The following is an 8,895-nucleotide window of genomic DNA, read 5'->3' on the forward strand; positions in this document are numbered from 1 at the left end:
TAAATTGTATTCTTATATGTCCTAAAAGAAACTCAGATGAAAATAATTTACACTGTGCCATCAGCATGATAAGCCCTAGTTAAAACTGAGATGTATAACCAATTCTTTGCTATTCTCAACCTGAATTTAGAAAATGCCCTTGGTCATATCTAACCACTTCTCTTGCCTCTCTTTTAATTAGTCGCTTCCCAACATTTAAGGTAAAGCTGCTGTTAGGAAAAAAAAGTCTGATCAACTAATTTAAAGTGAATTGAGTTAGGAAAAACAGTGCCTTTTCTCAGCATATGTGCATTTTTATGGGAACGAAACCATTGGTTAGCTTGACAAAAAAAAAAAAAAAAAAAAGAAAGAAAGAAAAAGAAAGAAAAGAAAAGAAACTTGATTGAAGACTTTCTCACATCTTGGTACTCTGTGGGGTATTGTTTTTAAAGAGCTGCAAAGATTTTTCTGATTCTGCCACATAGTGAACTACCTACTCTGTCTAGAACTGAGAGCTGACTTTCTGGGGTCCCCTGGATGTTGTAACCCCAGAGGACTGTTTTATTCACAGTATCTCTATAGTATCTCTTTTGCATGATAAATATAACAGGGCTAGTAGCATAACTAGAGACATTTAGTCACAAAATTGCCTATTCTTCTTCATGAGTTACATATACATAATTTCTGAAGTCAACAGCTTTAGGAAGATGCAGGCTGGAGAAGATTCTGCAGACATCAGTGAGCATAAGCATAGATTAAAGGACTTTATCATGAAAAGTGAAAAGATTTGGGAATACTACATTCACTCTGCAAAAGAAAAGATTAAGGGAAAATGTTTTTGGTTCTGTAAAAATATGAACTAAGAATAAGCAGTTCTTTAACAAAACTACTCTTGGGTCCCTATTTTTCTCTCAACACCACCATCATCCTGGACATGAGATATTACATTGCTCAATTCAGGAACTTGAAAGGGCCAAAAGTCATGAGCATTGGATTATAGCAATACAAATCATTCCATATTTGGCTAATACAGCTTTACACTAATAAAACATCTATTGTTTTGAATGCTGGTTCTCATTTACAGGTGAATGTAGAAAAAAAATGTAGTGATTACTTCAGCAGCTGCAGTGAACAGAGGATTATTGTTTTCTTCCCATTTTTGGCTCTTTTGAGTTCTCAGGAGGTAGAGCAGAAAAATCAACACCAGATGGTTCTAAAGGAGATTACATGGAGTTTTAATTTATGCCCTATTTCTAAAAAGAATTTGAGGGAGCTCAAAGTCTCAAATAATTTTCAGAGTAGAAACTTCTAATTGTTCTGGATCTAAGTCTCCCTAGGGGGAAGTATTATTTCCATTGGTTTACAAAGCAAATCTCTTGGTTCAGTGGTTTACAGATTGTTTGGTCTTTGCATGACCAGGCCCTATGACTTTAATTACTGTGGCAGGAACCCACCTTAGTCCTGCTTCAGACAACCTAGAAAATAGAAATTATTGAAAGAAAAGCATCCATATCTGGTTTAGATTATCCTCTAATTTCTTAGATAAGTCTGAATATGCCCATTAGTATTTTAACAACTTGTGTTGTTGAAAGGTATTCATTGAAAGAGATGAAGAGAATGAACTATTGGCAAATGTGTTAGCCTTTCCACTCCAACAGAACCAATTTATTGTCTCATGTTTTCTTTCTAATTTTTGCACAACAAATATGTATGATAAAAATCAGTATCTCACAAGCAGGGCTAGCCATATAATTTGCAGGACCCAATGAAAAATGAAAATGCAGACTCCTTGTTCCAAAAGAAGGAAAACTATATTTATTTCCTCCAAGATTTCTTTCTCTATATGTCATATCTTCTGTATTTGCTATTTAGTAGCTTGCTCCTTTGGCAAAGAATTACTTGCAGGGAAAGTGCAGACCCTCACAGGAGCCCATGGCCCTGCCCTCTGACTTGGCAAGCAGGGCATTTACATCTGACCCCAAACCATGCCCAGGCTCCAATGGAGGGGTTAGGGGGTGGAAAACAACAGTGGTTACTGGTCGGTGAAGAGAGCATCCTTGAGAACCCACCCTGGGGATGTGGATAGGCAGGACCCCATGTGGGATTCCAAGCCTCCAGTGCCTACTCCATTGTTCCATAAGAACTCACATAATTCAAAATAAAAGTAATAAGAATTTCAAGACAGTGACCACAAAGCACTAAATTGCAAACATAAAACCCATTTGAGTGTGGAACACTGTGCTTCTCTGCGGGTTGCAAGGCCTTGCTCATAAGTCCTTTTGAGGTAGGTTTTATTATTCTTACATAAGACAGGGACCAAGCCAGCACGTCTTGTTGGTTACTCTCTACTGGAATCACCTCAGGGCACCTAGAACAATTCACTCCACCTTTGCAATGTGACTTCTTACTTGAGGGGAATGTCACACAGTATTAAGATTCAAATATTTTTATCATAAGCTGAAATAATTGCATTTCCACTATCACAAGTGATACTTTCTATAAATCTTTACATCATAAATACCTGGAAGAGAAATGTGATTTTTACCTCTTTTTCTAGAGCCATTTTGAGGACACTTTTCCTATATACTTATTTTTTTACATCTTTATTGGAGTATAATTGCTTTACAATGTTGTGTTAGCTTCTGCTGTATAAAACAGTGAATAAGCTATACGTATACATATATCCCCATATCTCCTCCCTCTTGCACCTCCCTCCCACCCTCCTTATCCCACCCCTCTAGGTGGTCACAAAGCATGGAGCTGATCTCCCTGTGCTATGCGGCTTCTTCCCACTAGCTATCTATTTTAGGTTTGGTAGTGTATATATGTCAATGCCACTCTCTCACTTCATCCCAGCTTCCCCTTCCCCTTCCCCTTCCCCGTGTCCTCAAGTCCATTCTGTACATCTGTGTCTTTATTCCTGTCCTGCTCCTACGTTCTTCAGAACCTTTTTTTTTTTTGATTCCATATATATGTGTTAGCATATGGTATTTGTTTTTCTCTGACATAAGTCACTCTGTATGACAGACTCTAGGTCCATCCATCTCACTACAAATAACTTAATTCCATTTCTTTTTATGGCTGAGTAATATTCCATTGTACATATGTACCACATCTTCTTTACCCATTCATTTGTCGATGGAGATTTAGGTTACTTCCATGTCCTGGCTATTGTAAATAGTGCTGTAATGAACATTGTGGTACATGACATTTTTTGAATTATGGTTTTCTCAGGGTATATGCCCAGTAGTGGGATTGCTGGGTCATATGGTAGTTCTATTTTTAGTTTTCTAAGGAAGCTCTATACTGTTCTCCATAGTGGCTGTATCAATTTACATTCCTACCAACAGTGCAGGAGGGTTCCCTTTTCTCCACACCCTTTCCAGCATTTATTGTTTGTAGATTTTTTTAATCATGGCCATTCTGACTGGTGTGAGGTGATATCTCATTTTGTTTTGATTTGCATTTCTCTAATGATTAGTGATGCTAAGCATCTTTTCATGTATTTGTTGGCAATCTATATTTCTGTTTTTGTGCCAGTACCATACTGTCTTGATTACTGTAGCTTTGTAGTAGAGTCTGAAGTCAGGGAGCCTGATTCCTCCAGCTCCATTTTTCTTTCTCAAGATTGCTTTGGCTATTCAGGTGTTTCGTGTTTCCATAAAAATGGAGAAAATTTTCTTTCTAGTTCTGTGGAAAATGCTATTGGTAGGTTGATAAGGATTGCATTGAATCTGTAGATTGCTTTGGGTAGTATAGTCGTTTTCACAATGTTGATTCTTCCAATCTAAGAACATGGTATATCTCTCCCTCTGTTTGTATCATCTTTAATTTCATTCATCACTGTCTTATAGTTTTCTGCATACAGGTTTGTTGTCTCCTTAGGTAGGTTTATTCCTAGGTATTTTATTCTTTTTGTTGCAGTGGTAAATGGGAGTGTTTCCTTAATTTCTCTTTCAGATTGCTCATCATTAGTGTATAGGAATGCCAGAGATTTCTGTGCATTAATTTTGTATCCTGCTACTTTACCAAATTCATTTATTAGCTCTAGTAGTTTTCTGGTAGCATTTTTAGGATTCTCTATGTATAGTATCATGACATCTTCAAACAGTGAGAGTTTTATTTCTTCTTTTCTGATTTAGATTCCTTTTATTTCTTTTTCTTCTCTGATTGCTGTAACTAAAACTTCCAAAGCTATTTTGAATAATAGTGGTAAGAGTGGGCAACCTTGTCTTGTTGCTGATCTTAGTGGAAATGGTTTCATGTTTTCACCATTGAGAACAATGTTGGCTGTGGGTTTGTCATATATGGCCTTTATTATGTTAAGGTAAGTTCCCTCTATGCCTTCTTTCTGGAGGGTTTTTAGCATAAAAAGCTGTTGAATTTTGTTGAAAGCTTTCTCTGCATCTACTGAGATTATCATATGGTTTTTATTCAGTTTGTTAATATGGCATATCACCTTGATTGATTTGTGTATATTGAAGAATCCTTGCATTCCTGGGATAAACCCCACTTGATGATGGTGTATGACCCTTTTAATGTGCTGGTGGATTCTGTTTGCTAGTACTTTGTTGGGGATTTCTGCATCTATGTACATCAGTGATATTGGCCTCTAGTTTTCTTTTTTTATGACATCTCTCTCAGGTTTTGTATCATGGTGATGGTGGCCTTGTAGAATTAGTTTGGGAGTGTTTCTTCCTCTACTATATTTTGGATGAGTTTGAGAAGGATAGGTGTTAGCTCTTCTCTAAATATTTGATAGGATTTGACTGTGCAGCCATCTGGTACTTGGCTTTTGTTTGTTGTAAGATTTTTAATCACAGTTTCAATTTCAGTACTTGTGATTGGTCTGTTTATATTTTCTATTTCTTTGTGGTTCAGTCTCAGAATGTTGTGCTTTTCTAAGAATTTGTCCATTTCTTCCCGGTTGTCCATTTTATTCGCATATAGTTGCTTCTAGTAATATCTAATGATTCTTTGTATTTCTGCAGGGTCAGTTGTTACTTCTCCTTTTTCATTTCTAATTCTGTTGATTTAAGTCTTTCCCCTTTTTTTCTTGATGAGTCTGGCTAATGGTTTAACAATTTTGTTTATCTTCTCAAAGAACCAGCTTTTAGTTTTGCTGAGCTTTACTATCATTGCCTTCATTTCTTTTCCTTTATTTCTGCTCTTATTTTTATGATTTTGTTCCTTCTGCAAACTTTGGGTTTCTGTTGTTGTTCTTCTTTCTCTAATTTGTTGTTGTTCTTCTTTCTCTAATTGCTTTAGGTGTAAGGTGCTTTAGGTTGTTTATTTGAGATGTTTCTTGTTTCTAGACGTAGGATTGTATTGCTATAAACTTCCCTTTTAGAACTGCCTTTGCTGCTTTCCATAGGTTTTGAGCATCATGTTTTCATTGTCATTTGTTTCTTGGTATTTTTCAATTTCCTTTTTGATTTCTTCAATGGTCTCTTGGTTATTTATTAGTGTATTGTTTAGCCTCCATTTCTTTGTATATTTTACAGTTTTTTCCCTGTAATTGATACCTAGTCTCATAGTGTTGTGGTCAGAAATGATACTTGATACAATTTCAATTTTCTTAAATTTACCAAGGCTTCATTTGTGACCAAGGTATGATCTATCATGGAGAGTGTTCCATGAGCACTTGAGAAGAAATTGTATTCTGTTGTTTTTGGATGGAATGTCCTATAAATATCAATTAAGTCCAGCTTGTTTAATGTATCATTTAAAACTTGTGTTTCCTTATCTATTTTCATTTTGGTTGATCTGTCCATTGGTGAAAGTCGGGTGTTCAAATCTCCTACCATTATTGTTTTACTGTTGATTTCCCCTTTTATGGCTGTTAGCATTTGCATTATGTATTGAGGTTCTTCTATGTTGGGTGCGTAAATATTTACATTTGCTATATCTTCTTTGATTCATCCCTTGATCATCATGTAGTGTCCCTCTTGGTTTCTTGTAATAGTCTTTATTTTAAAGTCTACTTTGTTTGATATGAGATTTGCTATTCCATCTTTTTTGATTTCCATTTGCATGGAATACATTTTTCTATTCCCTCACTTTTAGTCTTTATGTGTCTCTAGGTCTGAAGTCAGTCCATTGTAGACAGCATATATATGTGTCTTGTTTGTGTATCCATTCAGCCAGTCTATGTCTTTTGGTTGGAACATTTAATCCATTTACATTTAAGGTAGTTATTGATATGTATGCTCCTATAATCATTCTTAATTGCTTTGGGTTTTTTATTGTAGGTTTTTTCTTTCTCTTCTTTTTCCCACCTATAGAAATTCCTTTAGCATTTGTTGGAAAGCTCGTTTGTTGCTGCCGAATTCTCTTAGGTTTTGCTTGTCTGTAAAGGTTTTCATTTCTCTGTCAAATCTGAATGAGATCCTTGCTGAGTAGAGTAATCTTGGTTGTAGGTTTTTCCCTTTCATCACTTTAAATATGTCCTGCCACTCCCTTCTGGCCTGCAGAGTTTCTGCTGAAAGATCATCTGTTAACCTTATGGGGATTCCCTTGTAGGTTATTTGTTGCTTTTCCTTGCCTCTTTTAATGTTTTGTTTTGTTTTTGTATTTAATTTTTGGTGGTTTCCTTAACATGTTTCTTGGTATGTTTCTCCTTGGATTTATCATGTATGGGACTTTCTGTGCTTCTTGGACTTGACCAACTATTTCCTTTCCCATGTAAGGGAAGTTTTCAACTATAATGTCTTCAAATATTTTCTCAGTACCTTTCTTTTTCTCTTCTTCTTCTGGGACCCCTATAATGCTAATGTGGGTGTGTTTCATGTCATCCCTGAGGTCTCTGAGACTGTCCTCAATTCTTTTCATTCTTTATTCTGCTCTGAGGTAGTTATTTCCACTATTTTCTCTTCCAGGTCACTTATCTGTTCTTCTGCCTCAGTTATTCTGCTACTGATTCCTTCTAGAGAATTTTAAATTTTATTTATTGTCTTGTTCATCATTGTGTGTTTGCTCTATAGTTCTTCTAGGTCCTTGTTAATCATTTCTTGTATTTTCTCCATTCTGTTTCCAAGATTTTGGATCATCCTTACTATCATTACTTTGAATTCTTTTCCAGGTAGACTGCCTATTTCCTCTTCATTTGTTTGGTCTGATGAGCTTTTACCTTGCTCCTTCATCTGCTGCATATGTCTCTGTCTTCTCATTTTGTTTAACTTACTGTGTTTGGGGTCTTCTTTTTGCAGGCTGCAGGTTCATAGTTCCCACTGTTTTTGTTGTCTGTCTCGAGTGGGTAAGTTTGGTTCAGTGGGTTGTGTAGGCTTCCTGGTTGGGGGGTTGGTGCCTGTGTTCTGGTGGATGAGTCTGGATCTGTCTTTCTTTGTGGGCAGGATCGCATCTAGTGGTGTGTTTTGGGGTGTCTGTGACCTTATGATTTTAGGCAGCCTCTTTGCTAATGGGTGGGTTTTTTTTTCCTGTCTTGCTCATTGTTTGGCATGGGGTGTCCAGCACTGGAGCTTGCTGGTCATTGATTGGAGCTGGGTCTTAGCGTTGAGATGGAGATCTCTGGGAGAGCTCTCATCAATTGATATTACATGGTGCCAGGAAGTCTCTGGTGGTCAAATGTCCTGAACTCGGCTCTCCTACTTCAGAGGCTCATGCCTGACACCTGGCTGGAGGACCAAGACCCTGTCAGCCAGGTATGTGGGGAGTTTCTTGCCTTTTGGGAAGTCTGAGGTCTTCTGCCAGTGTTCAGTAGGTGTTCTGTTGCAGTTGTTCTACATGTAGATATATTTTCGATATATTTGTGGGGAGGTAGGTGATTTCCATGTCTTACTCCTCTGCCAGCTTGAAGGTCCTCCTCTTTTCCTATTAATGTTATCAAAGGGTTTCACTTACCTGACATGTAGCAAACCTAATGCTGAGATGCTGGAGGTTTGCAGCAAAGAAAGAGTTTATTCACAAGGCAACTGAGCAGGGATATGCGAGAACAAATCTCAAGTCTATCTCTGCCAAAGTGGGAAGTGGGGATATTTATGGTTGAAGAGCATAGGGTGGCCAGAGGTGTAAGGGAAGGTGACTGGAGGGAGGGAAATGTGTAACAATTGTCAGTCTGCACAGGACAGACAAGCTTCCTCATGGGACACATGTGCAAAGTCCAGGAGGGTTGGTATGAAACATGCAGGGGAATTTGGGTCCATGATGTCCAAAGGTCACCTACTGGACAAGCACGTCCATTCTGAGCAGACTCCAATCAGCCATTTTGGTTCCATCCAGTCTCAGCCAGTTTTGTTACAAGCAGAGTGGTTTTTAACAAGCTCTTCCCTTATCTGCTGTTTTGTAAGATAATCTCAAGACTTTCTGTTATTTTCCGGTTTCTGTTAACCTTGTGGGGCATGGTTTCAGGATGTTTTTATTTTTAACTCTATGCGGCATGGTTTCATTAGGGCAGTGCACTTCTGGAATAATTCTGTAAACTCAATACACATGTTCCTTAACTTATGATGAGCTTATGTCCCAGTAAACCCATTGTAATTTGAAAAGTTAATACACCCCTTGTAAGATGAAAGGTAATGCACCTAACCTACTGAAGGTCATAGCTTAGCCTCGCCTACCTTAAATGTGCTCAGAACACTTACATTAGCCTACAGTTGGCCATATCATGTAACACAAAGCCTGGTTTATAGTAAAGTGTTGAATATCTCAGGTAATTTATTGAATACTGTACTGAAAGTGAAAAACAGAATGGTTGTCTGGGTACAAAATTGTAAGTTGTTACCCTCATGATTGTGTGGCTGTCTGCGAGATGTGGCTCACTGCCATGGCCCAGCATCATGAGAGAGAGGATTGTACAGCATATCACTAGCCTGGGAAAAGATCTAAATTCAAAATTCCAAGCATGGTTTCTGCTGGTGTTGCTTTTGTACCATCATAAAATGGAAAAACCATAAACCA

This window comes from Phocoena phocoena, chromosome 12 (assembly GCF_963924675.1).
Source record: "Phocoena phocoena chromosome 12, mPhoPho1.1, whole genome shotgun sequence".
Taxonomy (NCBI): domain Eukaryota; kingdom Metazoa; phylum Chordata; class Mammalia; order Artiodactyla; family Phocoenidae; genus Phocoena; species Phocoena phocoena.